General features: G+C 33.1%; 1 long non-coding RNA gene across 3 annotated transcripts; it reads right to left on the bottom strand.

Moving 5' to 3' along the window:
• Positions 1 to 218: 218 nt before the first annotated feature.
• Positions 219 to 3,059, bottom strand: LOC140891097 (uncharacterized). Of its 3 annotated transcripts, none has more exons than XR_012152422.1 (4): positions 2,776 to 3,059; positions 2,476 to 2,686; positions 719 to 1,734; positions 219 to 519 (listed from the first exon to the last, which is right to left on the bottom strand). It is a non-coding gene; the product is annotated as an uncharacterized lncRNA (long non-coding RNA). The 3 variants fall into 3 exon arrangements; XR_012152424.1 differs by lacking the exon at positions 219 to 519 and having other exon boundaries at positions 526 to 885; positions 968 to 1,734; XR_012152423.1 differs by lacking the exon at positions 219 to 519 and having other exon boundaries at positions 1,346 to 1,552; positions 1,647 to 1,734.
• Positions 3,060 to 13,456: the final 10,397 nt, after the last annotated feature.

Genomic DNA, 13,456 nt, shown 5'->3' with positions numbered 1-13,456 from the left:
TCTAATAAGCTATGTGCAATTGTTGGAGTGACTGTGCTATGGGGTTGTTGCACTCTGAGTTCAATCTGTACATGCAATAAATTTGATTTTGAAATGGTTGCAATTGCTAATTAAACAATTCAATCAATAAAATATATTAAAAATACTTTTTTCAAAAATTCTTGATTTCATCCAAATCCTTCTTCACAAGGATTCTGGTAATTTGGTATGCGGTAGTAGACATATTTCATCTTGAAATATTTTTTATTGACACATTTGAAGAACATCACAATAGGCTCTTCACAATATTTGCCAGTGAGCCATCAAATCGTCAACCAAAATTCTCCAAAATGTATACGTTATTCGGTTAACTTATTTCTAAAGAGTAAATAACACAGAATTAACATAAACAAAAGTAAGAAATTGAAAATATTAATATTTACTTTGTGTCTTCAAAGATGATATTGATAAGTTTTGTAACACGTCCATTTATTTCCTTATTTCGTGGATATTCTTTCGTCACCATCTTGTCTGTCACATCTGAAAAAACAAAACAAAACAAACAATTAAATTTGGAATTTTTTTCAATAACATTACCAAAAAAACAAAATTAAAGTAGAATAAATAGATTTAATTAAACAAAAATTATTTTTATCATCAACTACTTATTGATTTTTCAGTTCAACGAATGATATGAATTCATATATATACGATGAGAACGTATCTTCAAAAAACTCACAAACTTGTGTCTTCTTAACAATAATTTAATTTTGTATTGTGTTGTTTTGTAGTACATGTGATTGTCAACAACTATCACATGCATCTTTAAGAGCAAACAAATGTCATCTTTGAGGATTGGTATAAATTGTCCACGACTGTAGTGATCGTACCATGAATGTGTGAATCCTAGAGAATAAGACAATTCCACAAAGTTTAGATTAATATTTGTTAATGTTTGAGCCATAAAACAAAAACTTGATAAATTTACCTCTCGATCATGGAACACACAATCTATACTGAAAATTTCGTTTTTCTTCGACTTAAGTTCATATAAATGAACCAAATAGAGCTTCATAACACACAAATTAATGGATGGAGAAACATTACGGATCGCACTGAAGATGAGAGCCATTAATCGAAAACTGAGATGGTTTAGAACTGAAATGAAAAAGAGAATCATATTTTTGTTTCACTGCTTGTTATATCGCAATATGATCTATGAAAAGATTAAACAGTTTAAAAAATCTAAGTTCGACATGATCTTGGAAAAGGTTTTTACTGTATTTTGTTAAAAATTTCAAATTTTAAATTATCTTGTCAAAGGGATTTTTAATTTTTTTTAAATATTGATATTTTTTGGGCCTCATCGTGTAATTTTTTTTTATATATCTGTCAATAATGGATGAATCTAATTTTATCTAATAATACAGTAATAATATGAAACTCGAACTTGCAAGCGAAAACAGGTTGTTGCACATGGCCGTTGATCTGGAAAACCTGCGGGCTGCACTTAGGTTCTCCATCAAACCGAAAGACAAATCTGTTGGTTTGTATTTTCCAAATCAAACAGAGCCTGGGTATCCAAATATCAAAACTCAAACATAACAAAATATATCACTAAATACAGAACAACGGAACAGACACATAAACATGTTTAAGGTAAAGACCTGAGCAGCATTCTCCTCAAATTCAGTGGGCTCGGCGTCCTTGTCTTTGTGAATCTTCTGCGCGGCTGTGAACATCTTGACAGAACCTCTGCACAACAAAAAGATGCAGTCACGTTTAAGTTCAAATCAAAATTTATTTTAAATTGAAGGCATCACATACACTGCATAATTCCAATAATTACCAAAGCTACTTAAGCCACCTATACAGAACAAAACACAATTAGTTTTTACATGAAAAACCATCAAGATTAGATATGTCGAGCATAGGAAAATTCTTACATTACTACAGAATATTTTAGGGTACTGGCCCATATTACATTATGTTTGGTTCATTGTTAGCCTTCCATTCTCATGAAACATAAACCTGAAAGGTTTTAGGCTTTCCGATTCAAAAATTTAGTACGATACTATCCCCATTATAGTGTCGTGTATTACTTATGAAGTTGAAGTTAAACTATATATCAAAATTTCATTGGAAATAGAAAAAAGAAGTAATCTTTTGAATTTCACTCTGTTGTGCTAAACAGAGAGGTCTAAAACAACAGTCCTTGATTATTCCTTCAGAAAATACTTCAAGATCTGCAGCTTGTTTCGGCAGTCGAAAATCGATTCCATGTTAAAAACCTTAGATTTCCACACACAAAACAACAATCCCACTGGTTCGTGCATGACATACAATAATCGATGAAAAAATAATACAAAAATATCGCCTTCACCTGAAAAGATCACAACAGATAAATAGAACAAAAAATTAAAAACCCATAAATTTTCGAAGCATAAAAACAAATAAATTCCATTTCAGTAAACATTCAAAACCTAGAAAAATTACCTTGTTTGAAACTAATACGTGATTAAACTTGTACCGATGTACAGGAAAAACCCAAAAATTGCAGACAAGATGGACCGCAACATACCCGAACATCGTCTAGAGTGACACTCCTCAGGTAAAACTTGCTAAATATATGTTCGGAAAATTCGAAATAGATTCCAAAAAAAATAGGAAATTCGATCCATACTTTGACTTGTCTCATATATATCACCTACAACCAACAAATAATCGCATATAAGTCATAGAAATTCGAATGAACCAAAAATTCCCAAATTTGAAAACCTAGAATTCAAAGTATACCTCCAGGTTTTGAAATAAAGCTCCACACAACCTAAATAACCTTTCTTTTAGCCTAGGCGGTCGGCGACGTCAAAACGCGGGCGAAACGACGACGGCAGGAAAAAAGGTTAGACAGGAGCGTGCTTAAAAATTAGGGAAATAGGTATTGGAAGAAATCGCTCGACGAAAGGATTCTAAATCTATGCTCAAATCAGTTTTTCAAGCAACGAGGAGGCGTAGATCGGAGCGTGAAGTTTCGAAATGGTGAAGGAAGAAAGAAATAAGAAAGATCGGTCGAGAGGAGAGAGAATGCGAGAAAAGAAGTTACTGATATTTTATTTCGGGGATTAAATCTTAAATTTTTTTTTTAAAAAAAAAAAACACGCTCAACCACAACACTTTTTAATAATCGTTGTCGTAGAATCAAAAACGTTGTCGTTGATGCGAAAAACACGCTCATATACAACGTTTTTAATAAAAAAAGTTGTTAAAGGTCAACAAACAACATTTAACAACACTTTCACGATGAAAGCGTTGTTATAATCATTTAATTTAATGTAATATATCATATGAAATATGGATGACATGAAGAAAAAACTAGAATTCCAAAAAGCAACTTGAAGGATATCAAAAAATTTGCAGGGCGAATCCAATATCTTGACTATGGGGGTCGTCTATTAGCTAGCAAAATATTACACGATAAAAGATAAATAACAACACCAAATATTTAACTAATTACTCATCAATTATATGTTTTGAATAAATTAAATATTTATAACTTTTTAAAAAATTTGAAGTTCATTAAAAATTTAAATAACATCAATACAAGATTTTTAACAATTTATTTTTCAATACACATCATTAACGCATCTAAAAAAATCATGCTTTTATTTTGCTTTGCTTTGAAACCTGCTTTTGTCAATATATATGGATAAAAATGATATTTTTTGTAGTAGTAGTAGTAGAAACCAGAAGAGTAAACACAAACATAATAAAAAAAACAAGATTGTATATATTTATTGTTCCTCAATCCCTCTCTTCCCTTCTATTGCTTTTAAATTAACTATATCATTTTATTTACTTTTAAAAATATATATTTATGTTTATCTTCAAAAATATACACACACACACCATTTTATAGTACTTTTTCCGTCTTACATATATAAACTTGCTTTTTTTTCATACATATTAACAATTTTTTTTAGAAATATCAATTAGTAAATAATTTTTCAAACTTAGCCCTGTTAATTATGAATAATAATATGGTGTAAAAAATTATTGAAAAATTAACTAATATTCTCAATCGAAAATTTTAATTATATAAGAATATATTTGTAAGAGATTAGAAAAAAATTATTAATTATCCAACAAATCTATAGATTTGTGACGAATAAAAATAAAAACGTGAATTATTAAATGTGACATGAAAAATATAATTTGACAAAATAAATTTTAAAGATTTAAATATAAATATATAATTTATTTTGAGTTATCTCTTCGACTAATTTATTATCCTCTTACATTTTTATTTGTTATTATAATTATATTAATATTCTCAATCGAAAATTTTAATTAGATAAGAATATATTTGTAAAAAATTAGAAAAAATTATTAATTATCCAACAAATCTATAGATTTGTGACGAATAAAAATAAAAACGTGAATTATTAAATGTGACATGAAAAATATAATTTGACAAAATAAATTTTAAAGATTTAAATATAAATATAAATATATAATTTATATATTTTGAGTTATCTCTTCGACTAATTTATTATCCTCTTACATTTTTATTTGTTATTATAATTATATTGTGAAATGACTTCTCTAATTAGATCCCAAAAAGATCTTATCGAACGTAGTAGAAAAAAAATAAATAAAAAACAACTACAGAAGATCAAAGAATGGACTTCGATGATGTGGTTATGGAGGCCCCTGTGCAGGACCCTCAAGAACTGATTAGGGAAGGTCAAGTGCAGAATGTCCTAGAGCCTCGTCCTTCTTTCAAGGAGACTCTTTTAGGGACGCGGGCTGATAGTGCCCTCTCCACCTATTTGGAAGATGATTGAAATATATCAGATGACGAAATCTATGGAGAAGATGAGGAAGATGAAGGGTGCCCGATGATTAAATCATCGAAGGAGGAAAAGATAAGGCTACGCCGTCCATGGAGCCAAATCTTGATTGTAAAAGTCATGGGAGGTCAATAGGGTACAACTATCTTAAACCAAATACGAACATTGATCTTGTGGCTTTTGATAATGATTACTTCGTAGTTTGATTTGCGTGGATAGATGACTATGAACATGTAAAACATGAGAGTCCATGGATGGTTATGGACCATTATTTGATAGTCAAGAAATTAGACACTTATTATTTCATTTTATATCATTTAATTACTTGAATCTTGTAACGCCCCAAAATTTGATTATTTGAGGTTTTAGGGAATTAATATTGATAATTTGAGATTAAGAAATTTGAGGATTAAATTGAAAGGTTTGAAAAAGTTGATTAAGGACTAAAGTGAAATTTCTTATTTTGACTTGGTCATAGATAGATATATATGTGTGTATGCTATATATATTATGTATATACACACACACATACATATATATATATATATATATATATATAATATTGTGAGTGGATGAGGAATTTCCACTTCTTCTCTTCCTTCTTCTTCTCCTCTCTCGCCTCCTCCCCCATTGAAGACCAAACGTGAATCTCCAAGCTTTCCCTTCCAATGTTATGCGTGAGCCGACCGGTAGATTTCTAATTTGAAGTGAGTTTCGCGATACCGGCAGCAAGGGATTCATTTTAACGTAAGTATTTCTTCGATCAGACATACTTCATTTTTCGGATGTTGTTGGAATCAAATGATTTTTGGATATTTTGTTCTTGGGCTAGCATATATCGTATATTCGAAGTCGGTTTGGAAAAAAGAAAGAAGTTTCGAATTGTTATGATTTTTGGAAGAAAATTCGAAAATAAAGGTTTTGAGATTTGTTGGGATTGAGTTGAATTGGATGAATTATTGTTGTTATGGGCTGTTGGGATTAATATATTGATGTTTTTATTTTTCCGGATTATCGAATTTATAGCCGTTATGCCGCCGGTTCGAGTTTTGAATATCGTTTCATTTGAATTGATCGATCCGGGTTTTGTTTGAATAGAGAGGTTGATAATGGGTTTATATTAAACTTCATTTCATATTTGATTGGAGTTAGTCGGGCTTGAACAAGAGTTGAAAGTTGATTCGTTGGAAATCGAAGAACGGTTTGTATCGAATTTTATTTCGAAGATTGATTGACATGACTAGTTGAATGAATAATGATTGAGAAATTATTTGGTGTTGATTTTCATATTTGGAGCACCAATCGAATCGAAGAAAAGGTAAATGACGACATTGGATTGAAAAAGGATGAATACTCGAGTTGATTGATTCTCGAGTCCCTAAATCACATACTTGCATGATTTTTATTCGATTGATTAATTGCATCGAGTTTATTTATTTGAGATTATCATATTTTCATATGCATCCATATTGAGCCGAGTTATTTGTACCTATATTAGAGTGGCCTTGGATTTCGAGATTTTCCAAGAGCTAGAATGCTCCTTATTTTCCGATTTAGACGATTTGGGGACTTTAAGCGAGTACTTGGGTTGTTGACGTCTCCCAAGTTCTACATACTCCTTATAGTTGCTCCAAAGTCTAGAGGAGCGAGATACACCGCTTTCACCTCGATCGGGAGAGTCAGCGATTTGTGGTGATATATTGGCCTCGGGATCCCTACCGACGATTCGAAAACGAAATTCCCTTGATTATTCAATTTAAATGATCTTGAACCTCGATGACATGCATTGAATTTTATTGCATTTCGAATTGATTCTTTCATGTTATCGATATACGACTTGAAATTACTTATTTGTTGACAATATATCATGTTTCGATGTATTACTTGATATTGCTTGTTATGTCTCTTTTACTGGGAATATTATTCTCACCGGAGTTATCCGGCTGTCGTTTTGTTTGTATGTGTACATGACGGCAGGTTGGGCAGGATCGAGCCAGAGATCGTATGATTAGATCGAGTTGGGGATGATAGAGTGAGGACTTGCTTTTAGAAGTCATACCTTGTATTCGAACTCCTTTGTATTGAATTTTGAGTTGTAGAACTTAGAATTGATGCATGTTTTACGTTTTTATGTATTTGAACACCTCGTTGTTGGAAAAATATTAGTTGGATCATGTTAGAGTCCTTATGGGTATGATATTACACCTTTGGAGTCATTTTTGGAGCAGAAACAGTAGGCTATGCGCACCCGCGCAGCCCGGAAGGTGCGCCCGCGCGTCCTGCACCCTCCCGGAGGCCTGGATAGGGCGTCATGCGCGCCCGCGCATGGCCTCCCAAAAAAAATATTGTTGTTTATCTTTTACCTCTCGATATATCGTCGATAGCATGGATCTTATATGTTTAGATAATTAAGATTCGGGTCCTCACAAATCTAAATTCAGTTAAGTAATTAAATATCAATCTACATTGAATATCGGTGAATATATGAATTGTTATAATTTCGACCTCGTGTATTTGTTAATCTAAAATAATTTCGACAATCCATTATATAGACTATTTAACTTATTTTACAGGTACTATCCGACTAATTATAGGTCTAAATGTGATCATTTATCAATACATGCGAGATCAACTATAAGATAATTGATCTCACATTTATTGATAAACTAGTAAACGTGGCACACACATTGCGTGTACAACGAAAAATTTTAAGGTATGATCATTATTTTATTTCATTTTTTGGAATATTTTTTTGTACTTCTGATTAACATGTTATTGGAAAAAAAAAACATATTATTGGGAAAAAAATCACACGAAAAATAAAATGTAGAAGCCAAATGAAAAATATGATAAAAATTAAAAAGTTTGGAAGTGGAGTTGGTGGAAAGTTTTTAGTGAGGATTATGGGTAGAAAGAATAATTATTATGGAATAATATAGAAAGTGAAAGAGGGCAAAAATGAAAACAAAAATGGTGTCCACTGTACACATGAACGGTTACTCTAGGTGTCTTAAGTATTATACTATAGTATAGATAATATAGATATAATATTGATATCAACTCTCAAATACATATCAAAACAGTATATGTAAGATCTCACTTGCCCCATAATACAATTGGTACTCACAAAAAATCAAACATGTTGGGTTGTGAAACACAATAAATCTTGATTTTGATGATAACAAAACTTGTTATTGTGTTTCTAACATATTCAATCAAGTGTTGTAGATAGTAGATCAAAGATGGAAGGTTTGAGCTGGAACTCAAAGTTACTCAAGCTGGCACAATTGAGTAAATCGAGCATATCTCATAGCTCGGTGATCCAATGATTTGAGGTCAATACGGTTGGAAAGCTTACTCAAATATCTACAAGTCATATATCAGGTCAGATGAGTTAATTCGAACGTTATCAAGGCGAAAAGGTGGTCGCAAGATCGAGCTGAATGCAAATCAGATCGAAGTTACAACAACTAGATCAAACAGACTAGTCCTGGTATTTTCGCCATAACTTACAGCTAGCTTATCCAAACGGGATGATTTAGTATGCGTTACGAATTTAAGACAATTATATACAAATCATATTCAATAAGCTCAATCTGAATCGGAGTGTAAGAAGCAAGTAAAGCACGATGAATTTTCGAGATCTGCACAGAAATTCTGCAGAACAAAATTTCTGACACAGCTTAGTATTTTGAGTATATCTCTCACATACAAACTCGAAATCAAGCGATTCTTGATTCCATGGAAATCCAAGAGAAAGGGCTACAACTTTTAAGCTCATCACCTTGCCCAAAAATTTTTAGTGAATCAAGAGTTATAATCAAATGAACAGATCAAATCAAACATGGCCAAACCAGATCAAGTGAACAAGACCATTTGAAGTTGTTCTATACCAGATCAATTGAACAAGAACAGATCAAAGCTTGACCAGACCAGATGAGTTTGATCAGATCGAATCGGTCAAACCAGTCCGATGAACAGTAAATTCAGCTCGAACTTAGAAAAGTGCTAGCTACTCAAATATGACCGTTGCAACTTCAGAAAATTTCCAGAAACATCCCAAACGGTCATATTCTTATATCTAACGTTCATATGCTTATTGGAGGCTATAAATACAACACTTTGAAGATCAAACACAAGCTTTTGATGGGGATTAAAAGCATGGGCATATTATAGAAGAAAAAGAAGCTAGAATGAGAGCAAGCCCAATGTGTGAGGAAGAAGAAGAAGAGATGAGTTTTCAACGTTAAATCCTCTACACCAAACCCACTTTTTAGAACACTCTTCCATGTTCAATATCTTTGTATATTATTTGAAGCGAGCTCACTCACACACATACGAGAGATGTTCTTTGCAAGATTAGTTGAGTGATAGTCTTAGCACAAAGATATTAAAGATCGTGTTTGTAGTCTTGACATAAAGACGTAAAACAATATGCGGATTGTGAGGTTGAGGCCTACGATCGAGAGTGGCTATGAGTTATTGTTTAGGCATTTGATAAGTCCTAAATTGGATTGAGTTTGTACAAATGAGTTTGTATAAATCAAAGGCTTCTAGTGGATCCTTCCGAGGTGAAAGAAGGGGAGATGTAGAAGGATTTGACCTTAGAACTTTCAGAAACAAATCCGTATCTATTTATTGCATTTAATTTACTTGTGCTACTGTTTTTAGAAAGCATCGTTGAATCATTTTATGCGTTCTTCATAGACCAAAATATTACACACAAAGTTTTTGATAAAATGCTTCAAACAAACTGTTTTTATCATTTGAACTTGCATCTTTTAAAATGATTTCCAAAATGTTTATTCGGTTTCTACGAAGGATTATTTTGGTGTATTCCGCTTGGTTTGAAAACCAAACTCGATTTAATTCATCGGTGCTCGGTTTATTTTTGAACATTTCAAAACGAGCTATTGTAGCTCTAAAATATTTTTAAGTGTATTCACCCCCCTCTGCACACGTATATTCTAACAATTGGTATCAGAGAGGTTGTTCTTGAAAGAGCATTTGAAATTTATTTTGTTCTTTAAAATTTCGGTTTTAAGATTTTCTAATACATATATGCATAGTTGATAATTTTTTATAGCTTGCAGCGACTTTGGGAAAAATGGCATAACTATTTGCTCGAGTGTCCAAACGACAAATCGCTTTTTGAGTTGCAAACTATAATTGTATAGGATTGCAGCGGTATAAAATTTGCAGCCTGGTCAAGCGCGGAAAAAGCATTTTATTCGTTGAAGTAAGACCATGTGCGCTGCGGTAGAAACTGGACATGGACAAAAAGTTGGTGTTTTTGTCAAAAAGCTCAAGGATGTTGCACTCATCAATAAAAGGGACTTATTACCTTGAATTAGAGCCACACATCATCAAAAAAACTTGGTACACTCGTTTTAATATTAGCTTTTAAAGAGCTTTGGAATTCGAATGTTATCTTTATATTCTACTTGTGCTAGCATGTCTTGGATTAAGAATGTCTAGTCATTTTCCTTACAACTGTGGTTGTTCTTAGTGACTAAAGGGACGCTTAAATGCTTCATGAATATTTTAGTTGGCATATCAATCTTGATTTTGTGTTACTTGATAGTTTGAGTTAATTTGCTTCGATTTGATGAATATTGCTAATTGTCAACTTGTTTATTTGTTGTGCATTGCATTTTTTTTCAAAAATGTCGTTTAGTTATCCCTCAAATTTTTATCGATTTTAAAGTTTCAAAAATATATGGGGAGATCTAATTATAATTTTAAGGGGGAGGAATGACAGATAACGTATTGCAATGTAGGTTAAAATCAAGAGTCAGTGTTGTCCGCGGTGTCACAACATCAACGACAACACAGTGCAGCGGAAAATAAACAAAAATAAATAACACGAAAAAATAATTTTGCACGAGTATAAAAACTCGTGCGGGTGCCTTAGGGCTAAATATCACTAGTAAACATAAGATCAGTCTTACAAAGATAATCCTAGTGATTTTACAAAAAGTCGGTAAATCCTAAATTTCTCAACAAGTTGAGAAATCAAACATGCATCCTAAAATACAACGAAGTATAAAAGAAACTGGATGCAACTCCCGTAGCCTAAATTTGAAGAGACACGAAAAGATCTTCAACAACACAGTTCCCACAGTGTTGTCTCCGATGTCTTCAACACAAACGGCAGCACGGGGACAAGCAAAAACGATGGTTGCAAAACTTCTTCAGAATCTTCGAATTCTTCAATATAATTTTCTCTGAAAGCTCTTCTGAATTCTCCTCTGAAGTGTACGATTGTTTGTGCGCAGAATTCTTTACTTATAGATGAGAGTCAAAGCATGAAAGGATTTCCTTGTAGAGTCCTACACAAATAAGAAAATTAGTCTTTGTTAGAAATAAGACTCTTTTAAATATAATTGATAATATCTTGATAATATATGATAATCAATAATACACAATATTTCCTTATCAAGATAATACTTAATCTAGGCAAATATCTATCTCAATATTTTCGATAATAGAACATAAATATTTAGCCTATCATATCAAATCATATCTTGATAATATTTCATAAATTCTTTCAATTCGATATCAAGATATAATTAAGTTAAATATCTATATATCGAGATCATAGAATATTTAACTATATCATATCAAATCTTTTGTCTAGAAGATAAAATTCAATATTAATAATTAACACGCTTAAGGTAAATAATATCAAGGAATTAATATTCCTTTCAATCTCCCCCTTTTTGCCTTTCTGGAAAAAACCTGCACAAACAATTCAAACATAAACTCCCCCTGAGTTTAAAACACTTCTCCCCCTGAATTAGTAAGTCTCCCCCTGAAGTGTTGTCCCTCGTGTCGTAACACGGTGGATAACATGAACCTTAACACTTGGAATTCTATAATTCATATATCAGAGCATAAGTGGGGTAGAAGTAAGTAGTCTAGTTAAAGCATATCAGCGCAGTTAAGGCACATAACTAGAGCAAAACAAAAACAGATATAATCAGAAAATTAAAGCAAAGATGAGATAAGGAAGAAATATGGGATGACACCAATCAATCTAAAATTGATCAGTATCAGATCCCTCCTGATCTTCAATGTCCTCATCTTCATCGTCCTTAGTCCCAGATGGACCAGCCTCATCTTGTGCATTCTCTCCCCCTTTTTGGCCAGAAATGCCAAATCTTGTACGACAATCAGCTTACAAAGCTTCATAAAGATCCAAGTCCTCCTGGGCTTGGGCAGTATTCTTCGCAACATGAGCCATGAGAGCCTGAATGATAGTGAGAGAGAAATCCAGAGTGTATTGTTGAGGCGAAATTTCTTCAGGTTCTTCAGTGTTGTCTCCCATGTTGGCAACACTGGGAACAACATCAGCATCAGTAACAACAACAGTAGATTCAGACCAAGGAAGGTCAAGGTTTCTCTTCCCCCTTATTAAAGCAGCTGCAACCTGCAGATCTTCAGTCAGTTCAGAGATACCTTCACCAAAATCACAAAGCAAACCTTGAAACTCCAAAATTCCATAGATCAAAGATGGAAAAGACAGCTTGATGAATTTTAATCTTTCATCTGCAAACTGGAGTATAGTCTTGAATACGAGCTTGATAATATTGAAAGTGCTCTCAGTCCCTAAAGAAAATTACACAAACGCTTGTGGTCGAGTCACCACACTGGAGCTTGTAGAAAGCATCCAATGGCGTAAGATAGAGTAAAAGGATGTGAGCTTTTTAACAGAGAGTTGTCCACGAAAATTTTGAGCAAACCACCGGTGAGTACAACAATGACTTCATGAATATCACGGTGGTTCCCTTCTTCAACATCCGGTGTGTCATAAAGAATATTGATGATGGCAGGGTTGAAATCAAAAGCTTTTCTCTTACAAAAATTCCATCACTGATTTCCTGCTGTAGGGCACCACTGCAATAAAAATAGCTTTTGATCCTTCAAAAATTCAACCAAATTGATCATGCCATAGGCATCCAAATCGATTTTCTTCTCATCAATCAGCCTCGATTCACATACAAGAGCCACACAGTAGAATCTTCTTCAGAGTGGAACTTGTAGAAAAAGACAGTAGTCAAATAAAACTCAGCAGCATCAGTGTTGTCTGTGATGTTGGCAACACCATCAGCAACACCAGCACTTGTATCATCTTCCACAGAAGGCTTGATTCCTCACTAGCTTAAGCATCAGACTCATCTTAGATGTGGAGGAATTATCAGATACATTGGGACTGATTACAGCAAATTATTCCAGCATCTCTTTATCAAGCTCATCATCGGAAGGATGAGCAAAAACAACCACAAAAATATCAGCCTTTCCTTGCTCTAGAATGTCCAGAACTTGGGTCAGAGAATCTTCATTAGAATCATAAAAGACAATCTCCTCAGTAGCAATAGGAGGAACAACAACATCAAATTCAACCCTCAATCGATACTCAGCCAATAAGGCTTCATAGTATACACTATCTTTCTTCTCCTGACTTATTTTCTTCACTGCATGATCCATCGAAGTTGGTAAAGCAGCATGAGTGATCTGCAAAAAATCAGCTGTGGGAGGAGCAGTGTTGTGCGCGGTGGTGGCAACACGTGGCACAACATCAAATTCATACCAAGTTAGGTCTATTTTCCCTTTCAGCAAAATAT

This window comes from Henckelia pumila, chromosome 3 (genome assembly GCF_033568475.1).
Source record: "Henckelia pumila isolate YLH828 chromosome 3, ASM3356847v2, whole genome shotgun sequence".
NCBI lineage: Eukaryota > Viridiplantae > Streptophyta > Magnoliopsida > Lamiales > Gesneriaceae > Henckelia > Henckelia pumila.
This window is presented reverse-complemented; position numbering and strand designations above follow the sequence as displayed.